The following is a 22,469-nucleotide window of genomic DNA, read 5'->3' as shown; positions in this document are numbered from 1 at the left end:
TATAAACTGGGATTTTCAATGAGCCACGGGAGTTAGGCTCCCTACTTCCACTGATAGTCAATTGGCATTGAGGTCCTAACGTCCTTAAACTATTTTGAAAATCCCAGCTATGTTCAGTAGCCACAGCTCCTACTCAGTTGTGGGTTCACTTGTTTCAGTTCTATAATGAAGTGGAGGAAACGCTGATTTAATAAGCGATAGACTTACTATTGTTACCAAAGATTAAGAAAAAACCCAAACCCCTCACCAAAATGGTTTGTGATTTTATTCTTTCCAATAAAAAAGGTGTTTTTTTAAAAAAGTGCATATTTAATCTAATAGCACTTGCCAGTTAGATGAGACAAATAACTTCTGACAGCCAAGTAGATATTTTATGCTTTGTATGCCAGCAATTGTCATGAAAACAACTTAAATTTTTCCACTGTGAATAATTAAAAGTTAGGAAGTATGTGCACACCATTGTCTGTGTGTGTGTCTTCCAAATGCATGGGAATTCAACAGAAAGGACTGTTTTGTGAGATGAAGAGATGCTGAGCCACACTGGACTGAATGGACTCACTGGCCTAACTTAATTCAGCACAGGGAGCAGATGCTAAACAACAAAAGGGTATGAAATGGTCCAAGAGAAGAAATAGGCAGATAAACAAGTCTCAGGAGAGGGAGTGTGAGGCATTTCATTTGAACAAAATCTGGAAAACACGTGTCCTAAATGTAAAGGTTGAATACCCCTTGATGTGGAAGTGATTTACAGAAGCTGACAGAACGTTCCTTCCTGAAGCAAAAAAAAAAAAACGAGTTTCTTTTGATAGCAACGTGTCTGCCTCATCTGACTGTTTTTCCACTTCATAAAGAGCATTAATTGCCACCGCAGTCCATGGCCCAGTTCTTTGCTCAGGAGCACAGGCACTGTCTGCCTCTGTAAATTCATCTACTGATCAAGTTGCACTCAGGTAGCAATTGCTGTTCAGCAGTCCTTCTTTAATATTTCTCCCCTTGGCTTGGAAGTTTGTTTATAACAAGGAAGAAGAAAAAAAGCCTAAAAAGAAAAAGGCCAGATGCACATGGTTGGTTGACAACATTATACAAAGAACTAATCTTAGTGTGAAATTTAGCCCATGGTGGAGGGTCTATGCAAAGTGTTCTGCCCCATGCAAACTTCACTTAAACTACACCTTTGGGGCCATATCATTAATGTCAGTGATCTGGTGAACAGGCCAGTGGACTGGAATTTAGGAGACTTGGGTTCTATTCCTGGCTCTGCTGCTAACCTTGAGAAAATAATTTCCCCTCTTTGTACGCCCCTCACACCATTTGTCTGTTGAGATTGTGAGCTCTCAGGGGCCCACACTATATCTTACTGTGTTTCCAAATAGTACCAGTAGAATGGGTCCCTAATGTTGGAGTCCTGAGCATTAAGTTAGTACAAATGTGAGCCAGGTTTTGTGGAAATGCAGTTCTGCTGTGAAAAGAGAAGGTTAAACTGGCACCTTCATATTCAACAGATCTATCTCCTGATCCTCTTCAGTCACATTTGGTCACTTTACAGACTGAAATACATTTTTTACTGTCTTTTACATCCCTGACCATTACAAAACCAGTACAGCTGCAGGTGAGTGAACTGGAGTCTTTTTCATCTTGTGCATCATCAGCAGAACTGCTCACAGATTTCCAATCGGTACTTCACTGAAAGCAATGGAATTGCACAGGTGTTTGTGAGGAGCATAATTTGAAGACTATGGTCACTGTAAAGGCATCATATAAAGAAAATGGAGTTGCAAAGGTGCATAGTAGGGTTGCCAACTTTCTAATCACACAAAACCGAACACCCCTGCCCTGCCCCTTCCCTGAGGCCCCGCCCAGTCTCAGAGACCCCGCCTCCCCATTTGGTCCATCTCTCCTCCCTCTGTTGCTCGCTTTCCCCCACCCTCACTCACTTTCACTGGGCTAGGGCAGGGGGTTGGGGTGCGGGAGTGGGGGTGAGGGCTCTGGCTGTGGATGCAGGCTCTGGGGTGGGGCTGTGGATGAAGGTTTCAGGGTGCAGAAGAGAGCTCCTGGCTGGGGGATGGGGTGCATGGGGGTGAGGGCTCCGGCTGGGGGGTGCAGGCCCTGGGGTGGGGCTGGGATTGAGGGGCTTGGGCTGCAGGAGCGGGCTCTGGGCTGGGGCTGAGGGGTTCAGAGTGCAGGAGCGGGTGCAGGCTCTGGCTGGGGGTGTGGGCTCTGAGGTGAGGCTGGGGATGAGGGGTTTGGGGTACAGGAGGGGCTCCAGGCTGGGGCAGGGGGTTGGGCTCTGGGGTGGGGCTGGGGATGAGGATTTTGGGGTTCAGGAGGGTGCTCCGGGCTGGGGCAGGAGGTTGGTGTGTGTGTGTGGGGGTGAGGGCTTCAGCTGGGGGTATAGGCTCTGGGGTGGGGCTGGGGATGAGGGATTTGGGGTGCAGGAGGGGGCTCATAGCTGGGACAGGGGGTTGAGGTGTTGGGTGGAGTGTGGGGTGCAGACTTCAGGAGGGATTTTGGGTGTGAGAGGGGACTGGGCTGGGGCAAGGGGTTGGGGGTGCAGGAGGGGGTTCGTGGTTCCCAGCCAATGGGAGCTGCAGATCCAGCACTTGTGGCAGGGGCAGTGCGCGGCACCTCCCTGGCCGTCCATGCGCCTAGGGGCCACAGGAACGTGGGAGCTGCTTCCAGAAGCGGAATGGAGCCAGGGCAGGCAGGGAGCCTGCCTTAGCCCCGGGCCCCTGCTGCGCTGCCGACTGGACTTTTAACAGCCCTGTCAGCAGTGCCGACCGGAGCCACTAGGGTCCCTTTTCGACTGGGCATTCCAGTCGAAAACCGGATGCCTGACAACCCTAGTGCATAGCTGGGCCTGTAGGACTTCTGCTATTGGTAATAATGTGTGTGATGGAGAGAAGCCTACTTGATTCTCAGATCTCAGGTTGAGTTTTCAGGGCAGGCAGTGAGAAACTTTTTATGTGTTAGCAGCTTCAGTATAGTTAATAAGGAGAAATCTTAAACATGGAATCAATAATGCTATTTATGCGGAGTCATTTTTCAGAGTAGAACCTTGTTTTCAGTGGTGCAGAGGGCCTTGTGTGAGGGATTGTATGTAGCCTGATTTCATCCAGTTCTCCCAAATATTGTTGATTTCCAAAGTAGAAAAAAACTTATGAAATCTAATGTTCTGCAGGAAAATGGCTTTCTCAGGTGATCAGTAACACAATTGGTGTTTCAGTACCTTGCTGATATTTAAAGGATGGTTTGTTGTTTGTTTATGACACAATCTCTTTGTACATCTGTTAAATTTGGTGTAAGTGAGGACAGAATGAGGTTGAAGGTCACTCACCCTTATTTTTGAATTTTCTGGCTTGCTGTCCTTTGACTCATGTATTGAATTTTGACAGTATTTTTGTCTCAGAGAGGCTTACTAAGCATATTTACCACTAGGAACAAAACGGGTGCATTGGTTCCAGTTCCAGGTCCTTGGGAATATTAAAAACCAGGATTATTCCCTACTTCCCCCTTCTCCCCAGCACATATTGTTAATTTGTGGAACAGTTCATACATTATGTGGTCATGGGGACATTTTGCAAAAGCTTTCAAATTAGGTTAAGGCACCTCCTATATATAATTAAAATGAGATAGATAAATGTATACTGCAGGCAATTTTTTTATAAACATGCATTATGTAATTGATAGAGTGCTTTGGACTCTTGTGTAACCACAACAGATACCATGTTCATTGTAATAAAAATCTTTGAATATCCATAGAAAAATGAGCAGTACCCTCGTACTTACATATTTAAAACCTCTGTTTCTGGTGGTTTTCATTTTTTTTTAAATTGCAAGTTACCAATAGGGACTAGGCTGTATTATCAACAAATGGCTTGACAAATTCCTTTAATTAAAAATGTATATGACATTGGAGGGGTTATGAGTTCAAATTATGAATTTCAAATCAGCAACTTTCTTTTCATTAATCAAGCCAAGTTCTCTTAAGATAAACACACTCTTGTATGTCAGGGTTTCAGCCCTGAATAAAGTTTTATTTATTAATAAACTCACTAAAACAGGTTTAAAATAAAAGTGCTGATGCAACCTTAACCATCACAGCACAATTAGTTTAGCTACAATTCTGCTGTAATCCCAAAACAATCACAAAGAAAATTGTCATATCAGATAGATTCCATCTATCCTTTGTACAAAAAAGTCCTGAGAATAACCCTTTACGTATAAATATATCCTTCCCTGTCAATTCTTTTTCCAATATCACAACTGTGTCTAACTTTTCAAACATAAATTAAAAGTTTAGGAAAATAATATCTGTAGTTGGCAAAAAATGATTATGTGAAGACAGAAATCAAGGCACAGGTTGGTAAGTTTTAAGGGAATTATTTAAAACACGCCCGAGAATGTATTGTATACTCAAAGGTAGCATGGGCAGCATGGCATTTATCAATAGATGAAGGTACTTTTTTGGTCCTACTTAGCATAATATCTGTGCAGAACTACCAATAATAATTTTTCTGTTGTGTTGATTTACTACTAAAAACACATACAAGAAACGATGGCAAAATGGGAAGTTGTTTGTTTCAGTTAAATTTTTCTTCTGAAAACTCCATTAAGCATGTGTACGATTCTCTTCAGCAGAGATAACTGCATCTCAGCACACTTAAAGACATATTCTAAAAGATTTAAAAAGACAAGTGCTTATATAATTTTGTGTGTGTACATGGGCAGAACAAGGCACTAAGATTTATTTTAATTGAAACAGGTGCTGCTAAGTAGATTTTGCAGTGCAGTAGAATATTTGGTGATATGGACAAGAAAGACCATATGGATAATTCTAGAAAAGGATGGTTGGAAGAGGAGTGATCTACTGTTCTAAGCACAGAACTGTGAACCAGGACTTCCTGACTTCTGTTTCCATCTCTGAATTTGGGCAAATTACTTAATCTCTCTGCCTCAGTTTCCTCAGCTGCACACTGGGAAGAGTTTGTATTTTTCTCCCTGAAAGAGATGATGTAGGTATTAATAAGTCAATATTTGCAGAGTGCTTATGTTGAAAAAGATGCTATGTAAGTACTAAGTATTATTAAAAATGAGACGTTTAAGATAATAAAATGCATGAATGAGACGTTTAAGATAATAAAATGTAATTGTGAGAAAAAGCAGGTGCTGAAAGGTATGCAAATTACAGCTTCCCTGAAAAAAAGGCTTGGTAGCATAGCTGTCACCTACAAGACTAGGGTGACCAGATGTCCCGATTTTATAGGGACAGTCCCGATTTTGGGGGCTTTTTCTTATAGAAGTACCTTTTATCCCGCACCTGCTGCCCTGATTTTTTACACTTGCTATCTGATCACCCTATACAAGACTAATATTCATTCCAGCATTGGCTTTGGCAACAGGACAACTGAAATATTTCTGTAAGGAGGAAGTGTCCTGGAGCAATGACTCCAAATATTTGGCATAATTTGATTTTTCGTCAGAGTTGCGCATTCATGTTGCTGTTTTCCAACAGATTTCCTGGGAAAAAACATAAATCAACCATATACTCTACGCACTACTGAGAAAATGATTCTGTAATCCCTTATTTTTAGATCTCTAGCTATCTAGTCCTGATCGTTCAAACTCTTATAAACACAAGCGACTTTATGCACTTGAGTAGTCTTACTGAAATTAATGGGGCTACTCTGTACATAAAGTTACTCGTGTGTAAGAGTTTGCAGGATATTAGGACCTTAGTTCTTAGATCATGTGTAATGATTTGGGGGCTCTGTTTGTACAACTTATACATTCTCGTTGATATTCTAAAATTGTTGCTATGAAATTTCTGCATCACTGAATCTCCCTCTGTAAATGTGAAATCCACCATGAGCAGACAAAGGCTGCAACACGTCTTCTAGAGTAGACCACAGACAGTGGAGAGTGGTCAATCTTAATGATTGTACTCTGACCCCACAATAGTTATGCCAAAGAGGGTGCCTGAGATAGGAAACAAGTTCAGCCAAGTTGGTCTGCAGGGAGGGGTTGGAGAGGGTCAATTCCCCTGTCAGTCTGTCCTGCTAGAGTAGAAGATTATAAAATGATTCACAGGGGAAGGTTCAGAAAGAGCCACACAAGTTTGGTCAGGAGAGGGGAAGGGATGGACTGGCCAAGGTCTGGGAAGGCTCTATATTTCAGAACCCAACTCAAGGACTGTGAACAGAAGGACCCTGGATGGCTCCAGATGACCTTGAGCCCAGCCGAAAGATTGCTCTGGATTGGTGAGGAAACTGAGGCAGGGACACTGGCTACTCTTATTACTCTACTCTTGCATATCTTGGTATTTTTCATGCTGTTAAAGAAAGCGCAGTGGTGGTTTAGACTCTTGTGCAAATCTGTCTGTTTGTGCTAAGCATTTATATCTTCCAGGTGTTCCCTTGAAGAGGTAAACCAGAAATCTCACATCTTTAGTTGGAGTTCTGGGAAAGGGAGTGTTTAAAAGCTATGATGAGAGTCTGAGGGATCAGGACTTGTTCCAGGGACTGGTCAGTGGGCTGCATGGGTTAAGCTGTCAGGAGGGGGGACCAGATGGAAGATTTGCACCTAGAGAGTGTGCCCAGGGACCTCCCAGTAAATTCCTGAATTACTTTCAAACTCTGGAAGCTTAAAACTAGGGCTGTCGATTAATTGCAGTTAACTCATACAATTAACTCAAAAAAAATTAATCGCAATTAATCGCAGTTTTAATCTCACTGTTAAACAATAGGATACCAATTGAAATTTGTTAAATATTTTGGGTGTTTTTCTACATTTTCAAATATATTGATTTCAATTACAACATAGAATACAAAGTGTACAGTGCTCACTTTATATTATTGTTAATTACAAATATTTGCACTGTAAAAATGATAAACAAAAGAAATTGTATTTTTCAATTCACCAATTCACAAGTACTGTAGTGCAATCTTTGTCATGAAAATGCAATTTAGAAATGTTGATTTTTTTTGTTACATAACTGCATTCAATAACAAAACAATGTAAAACTTTAGACCCTACAAGTCCACTCGCTCCTACTTCTTGTTCAGCCAATCACTAAGAGAAATAAGTTTGTTTATATTTACAGGAGATCATGCTGCCTGCTTCTTATTTACAATGTCACCTGAAAGTGAGAACAGGCATTCACATGGCACTTTTGTAGTTGGCATTGCAAGGTATTTATGTGCCAGATGTGCTAAATGTTCATATGCCCCTTCATGCTTCGGCCACCGTTCCAGAGGACATGCTTCCATGCTGACGACGCTCGTTAAAAAAATAATGCATTAATTAAATTTCTGACTGAACTCCTTGGGGGAGAATTATATGTTTCCTGCTGTTTTACCTGCATTCTACCATATATTTCATGTTATAGCAGTCTCAGATGATGACCCAGCACATGTTGTTCATTTTAAGATAGCTACAGCACTCAACCCAAGTTTTAAGAATCTGAAGTGCCTTCCAAAATCTGAAAGGGACAAAGTGTGGAGCATGCTTTCAGAAGTCTTAAAAGTGCACTGCTCTGCTGCAGAAACCACGGAACCCGAACCACCAAAAAGGAAAATCAGTCTTCTGCTGGTGGCGTCTGACTCAGATGATGAAAATAAACATGCCTCGGTCTGCACTGCTTTGGACAATTATTTAGCAAAACCCATCATCAGCATGGAGTCATGTCCTCTGGCATGGTGGTTGAAGCATGAAGGGACATATGAATCTTTAGCATATTTGGCACATAAATATCTTGTGACGCTGGCTATAACAGTGCCTGTTCTCACTTTCAGATGACATTGTAAACAAGAAGCGGGCAGCATTATCTCCTGAAAATGTAAACAAACCCGTTGGTCTGAGCGATTGGCTATACAGGAAGTAGGACTGAGTGGACTTTCTAGGCCCTAAAGTTTTGCATTGTTGTATTTTTTAATGCAGTTATTTTTTGTATACAATTCTACATTTCTATGTTCAACTTTCATGATAAAGAGATTGCAGTTCAGTACTTACGTTAGGTGAATTGAAAAATACTATTTATTTTGTTTTTTATAATGCAAATATTTGTAATAAAAATAAATATAAACTGAGCACTATACACTTTTGTATTCTGTGTTGTAATTGAAATCAATATATTTGAAAATGTAGAAAACATCCAAAAATATTTAAATATATGGTTTTCTATTATGATTTAACAGCGCAATTAATCATGCGATTAATCACAATTAATCACAATTAATTTTTTTATTGCTTGACAGCCCTACTTAAAACACATGGGATCCAGCTGGTGGAACACTTCACAGCAGTCTGGTGAGTGACCAAAAGGCAGTGCTGAACTGGAGCTGTGACACCATGCACATCACCTTGGCATCTGAAACTCCTATTCAGGAAAGTACTTAAACACATACTTAAGTCCCATTAGCTGCATGCTTAAAGTTAGCTGCATACTTTAATTCTATCCTGAATCAGGTCTAAGCACCTTCCTTACAGAATAACACAGAGAAGTGTCATGGTGCTGAATCTTGCTCCAAGCCCATATCTGTTTTTCAAGGTTGGAGTACTGTTCTCTATCTAATGTGAAATCTTGGCACATGGATGATTACCTAACCACCTGGCCCTAATTCCTGACAATATATGGTATTTGTATTACATACTGTTACCCACAGGATGCACCCTATTCTTTGACACTAACATACTGTTTAGGTTCTGTTTGAGACTGTTATACCCGTTTTCCCACCTGTAATTTCAATTTAAATTGTATAAAAATTCAATTAAAAACATATTCGCAAGACAATTGAAGTGCCACAAAGCAACCAAGAGTGTCTAACAACCTGCTGTACCCAGAGTTCCTATGTTGTATATTGGAATGCACTTTCCTAACATTGTAATATTCTGAGACTGAACCTTGCCCTGTCAGTAAGAGAGAGAGCTGATAAATGGTTCTAGCAACAGAGGATGTGACAGTAGCAGTTAGAGCTATTGTGCAAAAGCATTTTGTATGTTGAGGAGAACTCTTTTTTTTTTTTTTTTTTTTGCTGAACTTGCAAAAGGAAAAGAAAAAAAGCTGGCAGCTAAAATGTTCCCCAGTACAGTTGTGTGAGTTTTTGGCATGAATAAGAGAAGCTTTCACAAGCAAAACTGTGCATGGTGAAAATGAAATGTGTGTATTACCCCTGAGGGGAGAACCAACATTCAAAGGATGAATTCTGCTTGATGTGATATATTTTCTCAGGATTGATTCCTAGCCATGGGACTAGCAATATTCAGTCACAGATGGAAATATTTGGAGAGAGAGGGAGTTCTAACTGTCTTAGGAGAAACATCTGGAGACCTATTGCAAAAAATATGTAGTTTGTGGCAAATTAACACCTGGGGCCTGATTCTCCACTGCTTTGCACCTTGTGTAGCCATTTATACCCGCATAAGAACGTGGATAATTTGATTTGTTATCTGTTTATGCCGACTTTATGTTTATGTAAATGACTATGCAATGTGCAAGAGAATGAAGAATCAATCCCTCTGGAGTACTGCTGAACTATTTTTCTTGTTTTAGAGAGCGGATAAGTGACTTTGCAAAGCTATGTGCAGGATATCAGTGTCAGAGCATCGCAAAGGGACTCTGGTCCATGACTGAAGTTCCTGACCACCATCAGAGTACAAACAAATAATAGAACTCAAGAGTTCCTGGCACAAATGGATAGTTTCTTGCCATTTGCTCAGAACATTACACAAACAGCTCTCCAGTTTCTTGAATTTGGAAGCACATATTTTCAGTTTTTATTCCTTTTCAGTCTGGGAGGCAGCTTGTGGATGGTGAATCTAACAGTAACAGCAATAACAACTGGGAGATAGAGCATTCTCATTCCTTTTACCAGAACTAATAAAATTTTGCAATCCCATTGCAAGAGGTCCCATGCACCAAACAAAAACTAGGGGTATGTGCTGGTGCCTGTCATAGACAATGCAGCACCATTAAGAGGAAAGGAATTGAGGGTGCTTGTAAAGTCAGGGCAAGGACTTCAGAGATCTCCAAGGCAATAGCAGCTGTAATTGGCATTACCAGTTTTCTTTCTTTTACTCCACCTATCCCCTACCAATTCCAGATGCAGCAGTGACAGTAGATGGTTTATCTTCTGCACAGAAAGCTTCTTTTTATTGCAATATGCCACCCTTACCAGGATTGGAGGACAGCCACTTCTCCTCTTTTAATCTGCAGCCTATAAGGAAGAAGCACATAAATTGCTCAGTAACCTCATTTGTATTGGTAGCTTCTCCTTATTTGTGGGGCATGCATCATCAGTCATCTTCAGGGAGTCTGAGCCAGGCTTGGCCTTTGTGCCATCGCTTACTCATACTGCTGGTAAAATTGTTTATAGATACAGGCTATGTAGACTTTAATGTCAAAAGCCAAAAAGCAAAACCAAACATGAGGGCACTGCAGGTGCCTTTGCAATAAAGGAAAGAAGAAATTTAAAATGTACTGAGTAACCTGTGTGGTGAATGCTTAGAGAGGCTCTTGAATGGGAATCATTGGGGCTTAATTGCCTTATTGTTGCTGAAGAAGGCAGCAGAGTTGAGGACTATCCTGAAGACTCTTTTCTGATTTAAAGTTCTTCAGGGCAAAGTTTCCAAAGAAAACTATGGCATGTAGCTTCACACTCCCTTTTAGCTTCACTGGAAGTCATGTGGCTAAATCTTTTAGTAGGTGTAAAGCCCTGTGGGTCTCAAACCCAGATCTACGGAGCTGCCAGGCAGTGAACTACCCAACAGCAGCTATAACCAGCTCATGCTCTACTACCCACTATCTGCTGTGGACACAGACCATGGGAAGTCTTGCCTCAAGGAGTCTGACAGGCAGTAGCCTCATGGCTTCTGATTGGCACCCTACCTTATATAAACCCAAGGGACAGTCCAGGAAGTGTCCGGGACTGTGTGCAAATCTCCTGTAACTGCCACAATCATTTGTGCTCCCTGTTCTTGAACTCCTGGCTTTGACCTTGGCTTGATTTAGACCTCACCTCCTGACCAGGACCACGAAACCTGGCTGGGATTCTAATCCTTGGTATCAACCCTGGCTTGGAACTTGACTACGAACTCCTGTGCTACTCTCAGCCACAGGTTTGACCGTGCGCTGACCCTTGGTCCTGATCGCCCTTGTCAAGATGCTGACAGTAGGCTGTGAAAATCTTAACCCTATTACCATATGTCTGATAAGACCTCTTACCAAAATCCCAGAATGGAGTCCTCAAATGTAGGAGACATTCAGATCCAGAGCCAAATGTTGCCTCTCAGCTCAATCTACATGGAACACCGTGGGAAAGCTACTAACTGCATTATTTTTAATTAAGTAGGCACAGACATCAGGTGTCCTTCCAGTGATCAGTAAATGGCATCAAGAGACAGTTTAGACATCCTGAAAAATCTCACAGTGTAGTGTGTGTCAATCAGAAGATGCAAGACAATAATATTAGCTGGCTGTAAGAATTACAAGAAGGGCAGATAATCAAAAGCAGAGGTGTTGCACAATACCTGCAAGATTCCATAGAATCTAACAAGAGAACCACACAGTAAAATGTACATAGATAAAAATTCCAAGTTTTAGGAATAACCACCCATAGAGGAATTAAAATACTCATAGAAAGTCTTCTGGTGTAGACCATTGTGTCACCTGCAGTGTTTTTGCTGAGCTGCTATTCTTTCTTAGGTTTTGTCTACACTGTACACTAACCGCAGGGTAAGTAATCACATGCTTGTCAACTCATGGTAACCTGTCCTGCTACTGTGTGACCACATTGTCAATATTAGCACTTGGCTGTCATGCCCCATGTCTGCATGTTGCCATGACAAACAATACAGCTATCTGGACTTGTATTCAGAGATATGTAGCGTCATAAGGCACAGAATTGCTCTGTGCTCACATTCACAAGGTTTTCTGGTGCAATTTGTCTATTCACGCTTGGAATTGTGAGAGGAAATGGTCTAGGCCCACAAAATTAATTCCCTGGCAGTAACCCAGCTGTCATAATGGTATGGTGTTACGTGCCGAAGGTATAGATCCTACTCTACCTAATTACCAGGACCAAGAGCTTCTGCTTTTTATGGAGACAGTGTTTCTTTTTTTGTGCCTCTGCACAAGCTGCTGCCAGGAGTTGTTGGCAGGGTTTCAAAGGCTGTTCTGGGCCAGAGAAGATGGAGACAACAGCTTGCAATTATAAGCAGCACAACAGCAGCAACTGAATGGGACCTGATGCAGTTTTTAACAGCAGATGGTGCCTAGGCAGACCACCGTTTCTGGGCTGGGAACACAAATACACATAGGCAAGACCACATTGTGATTGAAACTAGGGTTGCCAGGTGTCCGGTTTTCGACCCGAACACCCGGTCGAAAAGGGACCCTGGAGCAGGGCCGGATTAACTTTTTGTGGGCCCGGCGCCAAACATATTTGTGGGCCCCCCAGGGGAATGATTGTAAGAGGGACTGGGGGCAAAAGCACAGTGGGGCGGGAGCTAGGGTTGGTCCTTGGAGCAAGGGAGGGGCCAGGGTAAACTGCAAGCATAGCAGGGCTGGGGAGGGGTAAACAGGATCTCCCCCCCCACATAGAGCAGGTGCCTACCTTCTGCCTGGTTCTAGCCCATTCTCTTTGTGTCTCTCTGCACTGAGCTGCCCCTCCTCCAGTGTGACAAAGTGTGCATGTTCTTAATGTTTTCTCTGAATACTGTGTGCGTTTCTCAGTTTCCCCTATGCATTTCTTAAGTATCTAGGTGGTGGGATAAGGGTGTGTGATTGTTGCAGAGCCCTAGGCAGTGTGGATGCTGTCTGCACAGAGAATGGCTGACACCCTGTCTCCTGGCAATTGATGGCCTGGGCCCCTCCCCGCAAGGTGCCAACTAAAGGTGTTGGAGAACAAAGAGACCAGGTGGCCTCCTGGCCCTGGAAAGAGACAAAGGACAGAGGAGGAGCTGGAGGGGGTTGCAGTTTGGAGCTCGCTGGGGAAACGTAGGGAGGTCTAGCACTGGTGTCTGGGCTCCCTACCCCACAAGACGGACCTGACTGAGGGGTCCTGTTTTCCATACCTACAAGCTCTGCTTTGACTGTGTTCCTGTCGTCTAATAAACCTTCTGTTTTACTGGCTGGCTGAGAGTCACGGTGAATTGCAGGAAGTGGGGGGGGTGCAGGACCCTGACTCCCCCACACTCCATGACATCCAGCAGCAGCAGGACAGGTTCTCTTCCAGCCCTGTGGGGTGGGTGTTAGGAGTGGGAGGAGCGGAGGCTAATGTGGTTACTCCTATAATTGGACTTTTAGTTTCTAGTCAGCACTGCTAACCGGACACCCAGGTCCCATTTTCTAGTGGATTTTCCAGGCTAAAACTGGATACCTGGCAACAGGGGTGCCAGAAAAGCCTGGGGGGGGGTCAAGCAATCATTTTTAAAAGTGAGAGGGCTAAACCTTAAGTGGTGGGAAGCAAGGGGTGGGTGGGCTAGAGAGTGGAGAGGAGCTAGTGGGCAGGGCCATGTCTGCTGTACTGCCCAGGTAGCTTGGAGACTGTGGGGATCAGCTGACACAGTATCCCCAGCCCAGGTGACATGACAGTCAGTGGTGGATTTAGAGTTCGTGGGGCCCCCGGACTTGTGCTTAGCTTCATTTTTGGGGCCCCTCCTTGGGACCCTGTCAAGAAAAAGAACATTCTCTCTTATCTCCCCCCGCCTCCGTTTTCATTCTTTTTTTCTTCATCCTCCTCCTATAAGTAATAGCAAGTAAATGAAAATAAAATGAGGTACTTTGATTGTTCTTGTAGTCTAACTTATTTTTCCTCATACCACTTGAAAATCATGGAGAGTCTCGACGGACCACTTAATGTTCTTTCCAAATACTGTAAAAAAACATTGGGGTGCGGGGTGTGGCCAGGACCTAGAGTAAGGGAGGGGTCTCAGGGTTGGGGCAGGAGGTTGGGGTGTGGAGTGCTTACCAGGGGCACTGTTTGGCGTGAGGGGTGCAGGTGGGAATGGTGGGGGTGGGCATGCAGGAGCTCCCATTTCGTTCTCAGGATGGGGGTGGGGATGTGGGGGGGTTCAGGAGTCAGGGCAGTGGGCTGCGGGTGTGTGAGGGGTGCAGGGGTCAGGGTGGGCAGAGGGCTGGGGGTCTGGGCTGGAGTCATGGGGGTGCTTGCGGCAGGGGCTGGAGGGGGTATGCCCCGATTCTAGCCCCTTTTCCAAGGTCCCGCCCCCATCTCTTCTCCTCCTCCTTCCCGGAGTGACTAGCATGCTGAGGCTCCGCTCTTCCCCCTCCCTCCTGCTAGCAAACAGCTGATCGGTGGCAGGGAGGGGGGAGGGGCAGGAACGCAGCACACTGGGGAAAGAGGCGGGGGAGGAGCTTGCCTGCCGGTGGAGCCTGTCCTGCTGCAGCAGGAGCCCCAGGAGCCAGCAGCACCAAGTTTCTGCCCCCACGGATGGGGGGAGGGGCGGAGAAGAGCGGGCCGGGCCGGGGCCCCTTTGGACTCTGGGCCTGGCGCCATGGTAAATCCGGCACTGCCTTGGAGGCTCCGGTCAGCTCCGCTGACTGGGCCATTAAAAGTCCAGTCGGTGGCGGAGCAGGGCTAAGGCAGGCTCGCTGCCTGCCTTGGCTCTACGCGGCTCCTGGAAGCAGTGGCATGTTCCCCGCTCCAGCTTCTCGGTGTAGGGGCAGCCAGAGGGCTCTGTGTGGTGCCTATGCCCCAAGCGCAAGCTTCGCAGCTCCCACTGGCCAGGAACTACAGCCAATGGGAGCTGTGGGGGTGGCGGCTGCAGAGAGGACAGTGCACAGAGCCGCTTGGCCATGCCTCAACATAGAAGCTGGTGGGGGGACATTGCCACTGCTTCTAGGAGCAGCTTCAGGTAAGTGCTGCCAGGAACCTGCACCCCGACCCTGTCCTGCACCCCAACCCCCTGCCCCAGCCCTGGTCCCCCTCCCACCCTCCGAACTCCTTAGTCCCAGCCAGGAGCAACCTCCTGTACCCCAAAGCCCTCAGCCTCACACCAGAGCCTGCATCCCAGCTGGAGCTCTCACCCCACTCCCTGCTCCCAACCCCCTGCCCCAACTATGATCCTGCTCCCACCCTCTGAACCCCCCAGTCCCAGGCTGGAGCACCCTCCTACAGCTCAAGTCCCTCAGCCCCACCCCAGAGCCCACACCCCCAGTTCCCTTCGTTTAGCCCTGTGATCACACTCCTGTCCCTGTTATATCTTTAGTTGTCCCTTGTAATTAATTGAGATCCCAGACCTTGTGGATCCTACCCTTAGGCTGGGGGAGGTCCTTTAGCAGTGGGTGGGCAGAAGCCCACCCACTTCCAGAATCCCAACAGACCCAGCCAGAGCTCTCACACCCTCCCACATCCAACCCTCTGCTGCAGCCCAGAGCCTCCCCTGCACCCGAAACCCCTCATCCCCAGCCCAGAGCCCACTCCTGCACCCCAAACTCCTCATACTCAGCCCCACCCCGGAGCCTGCACCTCCAGCTGGAGCCTGCACCTCCTCCTGCACCTCAACCCCTGAGCCAGCCCAGTAAAAATTAGTGAGTGAGTGAGGGTGGGGAGAGCGAGTGACAGACGGAGGGGGGGATGGAATGAGCAGGAGTGGGGCCTTGAAGAAGGGGCGGGGCAGGGGGCAGAGCAAGGGTCTTCGGTTTTGTGCAAGTATAAAGTTGGCAACCCTATTGAAACATGGGATGACTTGCAGTAGGCCCAGAACTTTTGCACATCATCAATGGAGTGTCTGTGTCAACTGTGATTTTATGCGACTCAGGGTACCTTCTGCTGCCCTGGTGAATGAAGCCTTATCCTGATGTGCTCCACCAAGACAAGAAGCAGTTTAGCTACATGCTGAGCAAGTACAGAATGGTGGTGGAATATGCCTTTGGCCAACTAAAGGCCAGAGGGTGCGCCTTACTGACTTGTTTAGACTGAAGTGTTTAATGCCATATGTTTGATCATATGATTGGGGCATGTGGTGTCATTTATAATGTTTGTGAACTTAAGGGAGAATACTTCGGGATGTATTGGGTTGCTGACAATTATGGGTCAAGCTGTAATTACAGACAACCAACAACTGAACTTATTGCTCCAGGGTCTGCTACAGCAAAGACCATAAGGGATGCCACTTGTGCGTGTATTTTCAAGTTATATGGTGAAGAGTGTGACTTAATAAGAGGATTGTGATGGGGCGTATACCTTACACTGAAATAAATTGTAAACAGGGATTCTGACAGCCCAGTTAGTCCATTTGATGGCACTTGGGAGGAGACAGCTATCTAAGGATTAGACCCAGTGGGCGAGAGCCAGAATGGGTGGTTCCTATAGAGGAAAACTGCAGGGCCACTTTTGCAGCTGCTTTTGACTCAGTGTATTGATCAGCACTGTAGATACTGCTATACCAGTATGGGTTGCCTGAGGACTTAGTGTTCCTAGTAGAGGAACTACACCTTGATACATTCAGCGGTGCAAGCGTCAACAACTGTATTACACGCTGGTTTTTGGTAGAATCAGGGGTATGCCGGAGATGCATTCTCTCACTTACATTATTTAATAGTCTGTTAGAACATCTGATGATAAAGCTCACTGAGGACAGACGATGAGGTTTGAAATTTCAAGATCCATCTTGAGAGGATCTTGAGTATGGAGATGATATTGCCTTACTTGGAGAGCCTACTGACCAGCTACAGCTAATGCTGAAAACACTGAGGAAAACTGCATAATCTATGGTTCTCAAACTGTGGGTCAGGACCCCAAAGTGGGTAGCGACCCCATTTTTATGGTGTCACCAGGACTGGCATTAGACTTGCTGGGGCCCAGAACTGAAGCCAAAGTCTGAGCTCCTCCGCCCAGTGCTGAAGCTGAAGCCCCAGGTCTTCAGTCCTGGGTGACGGGTCTCAAGCTTCTGCTTCAGCCCTGTGTGGTGGGGCTCAGTTTACAGCCCCTTGGCCCCCATATATTAATATATCATATTTTTAAAATCTTGTGGGGGTTTTCTTTAAAATCAGTCTCATGCTGTTTGAGGGCCTGACTAATGATTTATGAATGGGTGGGGATGGCAATACTGTGTATATGCAGTAGGTCTCAATCACATACTGAAGAGCAAAATACAGCAAAGAATTCCTAGTAATGCAACTATTATGCATGAGACCTGACTCTCCCCTTGCATACAGCAGTGAGAATCTAGAGTAATTAAGTTGAAGTCAGCAGAGTTATATACTAATGTAAATGAAAGATGAATCATACCCAGGAAGCAATGCGTACAGAGAAGGGCTATTAGGATGATCCGAGGAATGAAAAACTTGTCTTATGAAAGGAGACTCGAGCTTGGCTTGTTTAGCCTAACTAAAAGAAGGTTGAGGGGAGATATGATTGCTCTCTATAAATATATCAGAGGGATAAATACCGGAGAGGGAGAGGAATTATTTAAGCTCAGTACCAATGTGGACACAAGAACAAATGGATATAAACTGGTCATTGGGAAGTTTAGACTTGAAATTAGATGAAGGTTTCTAACCATCAGAGGAGTGAAGTTTTGGAATAGCCTTCCAAGGGAAGCAGTTGGGGCAAAAGATCTATCTGGCTTTAAGATTAAACTCGATAAGTTTATGGAGGAGATGGTATGATGGGATAACATGGTTTTGGTAATTAAATATTCATAGTAAATAGGCCCAGTGGCCTGTGATGGGATGTTAGATGGGGTGGGATCTGAGTTACCCAGGAAAGAATTTTCTGTAGTGTCTGGCTAGTGAGCCTTGCCCATATGCTCGGGGTTTGGCTGGTCGCCATATTTGGGGTCGGGAAGGAATTTTCCTCCAGGGCAGATTGGAAGAGGCCCTGGAGGTTTTTCGCCTTCCTCTGTAGCATGGGGCACAGGTCACTTGCTGGAGGATTCGCTGCTCCTTGAAGTCTTTAAACCACAATTTGAGGACTTCAATAGCTCAGACATAGGTGAGAGGTTTTTCGCAGGAGTGGTGGGTGAAATTCTGTGGCCTGTTTTGTGCAGGAGGTCAGACTAGATGATCATAATGGTCCCTTCTGACCTAAATATCTATGAATCGCCCCAGTCTGTCCATGGCCTGCATACAGTATCTTGCTACTTAATCCAGTTGATGCTCACTTTTTATAAAAGCGAAGAAGCTAAAATGCTTCCAACTGCATTATACAAAGAATAACATTGAGTGCCTGTCTCTTTCTCAATGAGGCAAAAACCTAAAGAGACATTTCTAGTTTCAGTCAACTGAGTGGACATGGGTAAGTTCTGGTCACAGTTACAGCCATGTAAATCTGGTGTAACTTCACTGGCTTCTTTGTAGTTCTCCAGATTTACATGAGCGTAACGGAGATCAGATTTTTGCCCATTATCTTGTGTTACCAAATATAACAATTCTAAGAACAAAGAGAAAAAGAAGATGTAGAGTTTACTTTAAAATGGGGACAGTTCAGCCTACTTACATAAGATAGCTCTCCAACTCACAATTTGCACATAAGACAGTAGCATAGCCCATCACATTTGTTTGTTGAAGGTGGCAGAGTAGTGGAGAAAACTTGATATTCAAATCAGTGACTTGTTAAAGAAAGTGATGTACAAAAATTCCACATTAATGGAATAGTAACATTTGACTGCTTAGTTTTGAGCAATCAACTTGTGAAGCACACTGAGGATTTTCTGTTGTATGCAAATGCTATCCTAATTAGTCCATAGTCAGAGCTAGGTGAGTTGGACAATAAAATGATTTCTTCTAGGAAGGTAAAAGACTATCTGATTGGAATTCCTCCTACACATGAACAGTTATCATTACTGAAATCTATAAATCTGTTTTTATGGTCATTACTTTTTACTGAACTGATATATTTGTATTATAGTCTGTGAATTTGCTTATATACCACATGCAAACTGTTAACTGAAATACAGATGGAAAGGCTGTGATTTCAAGATATTATGACTGCAATGTTCATAAATTCAGTTCATAATGCACAAGCCCAGCATGCAAGGCTTTATTAAGTTGTCTTTTCATTGCTATTATAAAGAGGTGCTTGAGGACAAGCTGTGAACTAACATTTTCTCCCAAACCAAACAGAGGACTCTGAGGATCTGAGTTATTTGCAGAAGACAAATGATCGGTATCTCTGGAGCAAGGCTTGAGATTGTAATGTGCAAGAAAAATCGTCTTATCAATATAACTGTTTTCTCTTTATTCCCAGAACAGATGACAAAGGCAGGCACCATGTAAACATTCACATCAGGGTTTAACCCTATAAGGAAAATGCAAACAATTCCTGTGATTCCACATGCCAATATGTGTTGGTGTTAAATACAAATTATAATTTTAGAGAAAATGTGCACTGGCTAATAATGTGGTTCAACAAAATGACATATTGGCTTATTATGGTGTAAAGGAATAATCCTTAAAGGGATATACCAGATTCCATACATTATTGAAACATATTGGATCCATCTGCTGGCCCAAACACTTTTGGGTGTAGGCAGCAGTTTATAGAAGACTTTATTCAGGATTAGAGAATATTTTTCATCATTTAATTGAATTTGCTTCATGTGTCTGCTCACCTTTTGTGTTTGCTTTCCTTTAATATTCGAACACAGTTTATTGGCAGGAATATTTGTGGAAACTGTCTTTAAGTAGACTATTCAAACTTATTCATGAAAAATTAAGTTTGAAGTAATAAATTTGAATATTTATACTGAAAAACACATTCTTAGAGTTAGTCATATCCAAGGAGCAGAAACAAACCATGTGATCTGACCCCCCACTCCTCTACCACAGTGTATTGCAGCACTTCTCAAACTAGGGGTCCCAATCCAAAAGGGGGTCGTAAGGACATTATGTGTGTGTGTGTGGGGGGGGGCACGAGATCAGAAAAATATTGCAATAACCTTTGGATCAGGGGTTCTCAAACTTCATTGCACCATGACCCCCTTCTGACAATAAAAATTACTACACGACTCCAGGAGGGGGAGCGAAGCCTGAGCCTGCCCCAGTCCCACCGCCCCAGGTGGGGGGGCCAAGGCCCCAGCCTTGCCACCCTGGGCAGGGGGCCTGTACCTGAGCCCTGCCACCCATGGCGAAGCTGAAGCCCTTGGGCTATGGCTTCGGCTTCAGCCACGGGCCACAGCAAGTTTAAACAGCCCTGGTGACCCCATTAAAACGGGCTTATGACCCACTTTGGTGTCCCAACCCACAGTTTGAGAACTGCTGCTTTAGTTCCTTTGTATTACATTACAGCACTTAAATAGTTAACCCTTAATAGCAACTGATGAAATCTGAAGCCAGACCTCCTGCTGTGTTTTACTGTATAGCTACTTAACTCTCCTAGAAGACCCACCCTTCTGCTGCTGTTTTTTCCTGGTCTGCTAAAAAGGAGATTGTGTCACTTCCCTAAGCGTCAGCATTGTTGTCATGGAACCTGACATACCACTTTTGTAGCATATTTTTGAAGATGGCCCACCCCACTCTAACAGTGGGAAAAAAATAGATAGCCAAAATAAAAAATATACAGCACTGTAATTTCTGAAATAAATTAATTCTGTAAAATCAATGGGTCATTTTGTCGAATGTGGCACTACGAGGGGAGCTGAAACCAACATAGATGGTGGTACCAGGAGTCATAAGTGCAGTAATAAAAACCGAAAAAACAGAAAATACTGAAGTTCTTATTTGGCATTTAGATTTACTTATGCTGGCTCAGAAGACAATCTAAGTCTCCAGTGTGTTTTGTGAAGTTTTGGCCAACAACAGCCTAAAACCAAATAAACTCCAGTGACATTTACAAACAAAACACCCTACATATGTGGAGAAGTCTGTGGAATTTTATGAAAGAAAAATTCATGAACTTGAGCAACAAAAAACTGTTATATGTAAATCAGGAACTGTGACAGCCAAAACTCTGGAGGTGTCTTATGCTGTTTTGCTTTTAATTGCTAGGGCAAAAAAGTCTCAAAAAATCCATAGCTGAATCTCTTATTCTTCCCGCAGCTAAACAAATGTGTGAGATTATGATTGGCAAAGATGCTAGCAGTCAGCTGAGCTCTATTCCACTATCAAATGATACTGTGAGTTGTTGTATTGACGATATGTCCAATGATGTACAAGAGCAAGTGGTGGAAATAATTAAAAAGAGCAAGTTCTTTTCCTAACAGATTGATGAATACACCGATGTTTCAGGGGAGCACAGTTACTGGTCTATATTTGTTACATTTGGGAAAACACAGTAAAAGAAGTCTCTCTTTTCTGCTAGGCACTGCCGACATATACTATGGGAGTGGAAATATTTAAGCTCCTTGACGTCTTTAGAGCAGGGGAACACATTAACTGGAACAGCTATGTAGGGATCTGCACTGATGCCACAAAAGCTGTGTCTAGTACCAAGAGCAGGCTTGTCAACAGACTGAAAGAAGTGGCCCCAGAAGTCCAGTGGACACACTGCATGATTCACAGGGAGGCTCTTGCTGGTAGGAACATGGATCCCTATTGAATTTTGAGTCAAGCTGTAGCAATCATTAATTTTATTAAAGCAAAGCTGCTGAATTCCTGACTTTTTACAAGTCTCTGTGGAGAAATGGGATCGGGGCACCAGCACTTATTACTGCACAGAGAGGTTCGCTGGCTGTCATGGGGAAGAGTTATAACCCGTTTGTTTGAGCTAAGATTTGAGGTTCATTGTTTCTGACTGAAGTGGATTCTACCCTGGAGAAGCATTTAAGTGACATCAACTGGTTGCAGCACTTGCATATCGAGCAGATATTTTTGATTGTTTAAATTCATTGAATGAGTCACTATAAGGAAAAGAAACAAACATTCTCAAACTCAATGGCAAAATTAATGCCTTTACTAAAAAAAATGGATCTTTGGAAGTCACAAGTCGATAAAAAATTCAAATGTTTTCAATGCTGAACAATCTCCTGGAAATCTCATCCAATGATCATCACCAATCTCATCACCTTCAGCCCCCAACTAAAACCTCTCCAACGCATCATCAAGGATCTCCAACCTATCCTGAAGGACGACCCATCACTCTCACAGATCTTGGGAGACAGACAGCCCCCCAACCTGAAGCAAATACTCACCAGCAACCACACACCACACAACAGAACCACTAACCCAGGAACTTATCCTTGCAACAAAGCCCGTTGCCAACTGTGTCCACATATCTATTCAGGGGACACCATCATAGGGCCTAATCACATCAGCCACACCATCAGAGGCTCATTCACCTGCACATCTACCAATGTGATATATGCCATCATGTGCCAGCAATGCCCCTCTGCCATGTACATTGGCCAAACCGGACAGTCTCTATGTAAAAGAATAAATGGACACAAATCAGACATCAGGAATTATAACATTCAAAAACCAGTCGGAGAACACTTCAGTCTCTCTGGTCACTCGATTACAGACCTAAAAGTGGCAATTCTTCAACAAAAAAACTTCAAAAACAGACTCCAATGAG

At 44.0% G+C, this 22,469-nt stretch overlaps 1 long non-coding RNA gene across 1 annotated transcript in view; it reads left to right on the top strand.

The window, feature by feature from the left end:
• LOC141994917 (uncharacterized) overlaps positions 1 to 22,469 on the top strand; it is a 266,061-nt gene that overhangs the window by 113,008 nt on the left and 130,584 nt on the right. The window contains exon 4 of the long non-coding RNA XR_012641219.1: positions 8,253 to 8,304. This is a non-coding gene — a long non-coding RNA (uncharacterized LOC141994917). The remainder of the gene's footprint in view (positions 1 to 8,252; positions 8,305 to 22,469) is intronic.

This window comes from Natator depressus, chromosome 10, assembly GCF_965152275.1.
Source record: "Natator depressus isolate rNatDep1 chromosome 10, rNatDep2.hap1, whole genome shotgun sequence".
Taxonomy (NCBI): Eukaryota; Metazoa; Chordata; order Testudines; family Cheloniidae; genus Natator; species Natator depressus.
The sequence above is the reverse complement of the archived record's forward strand: the minus strand, read 5'-3'. Positions and strand labels throughout refer to the sequence as shown.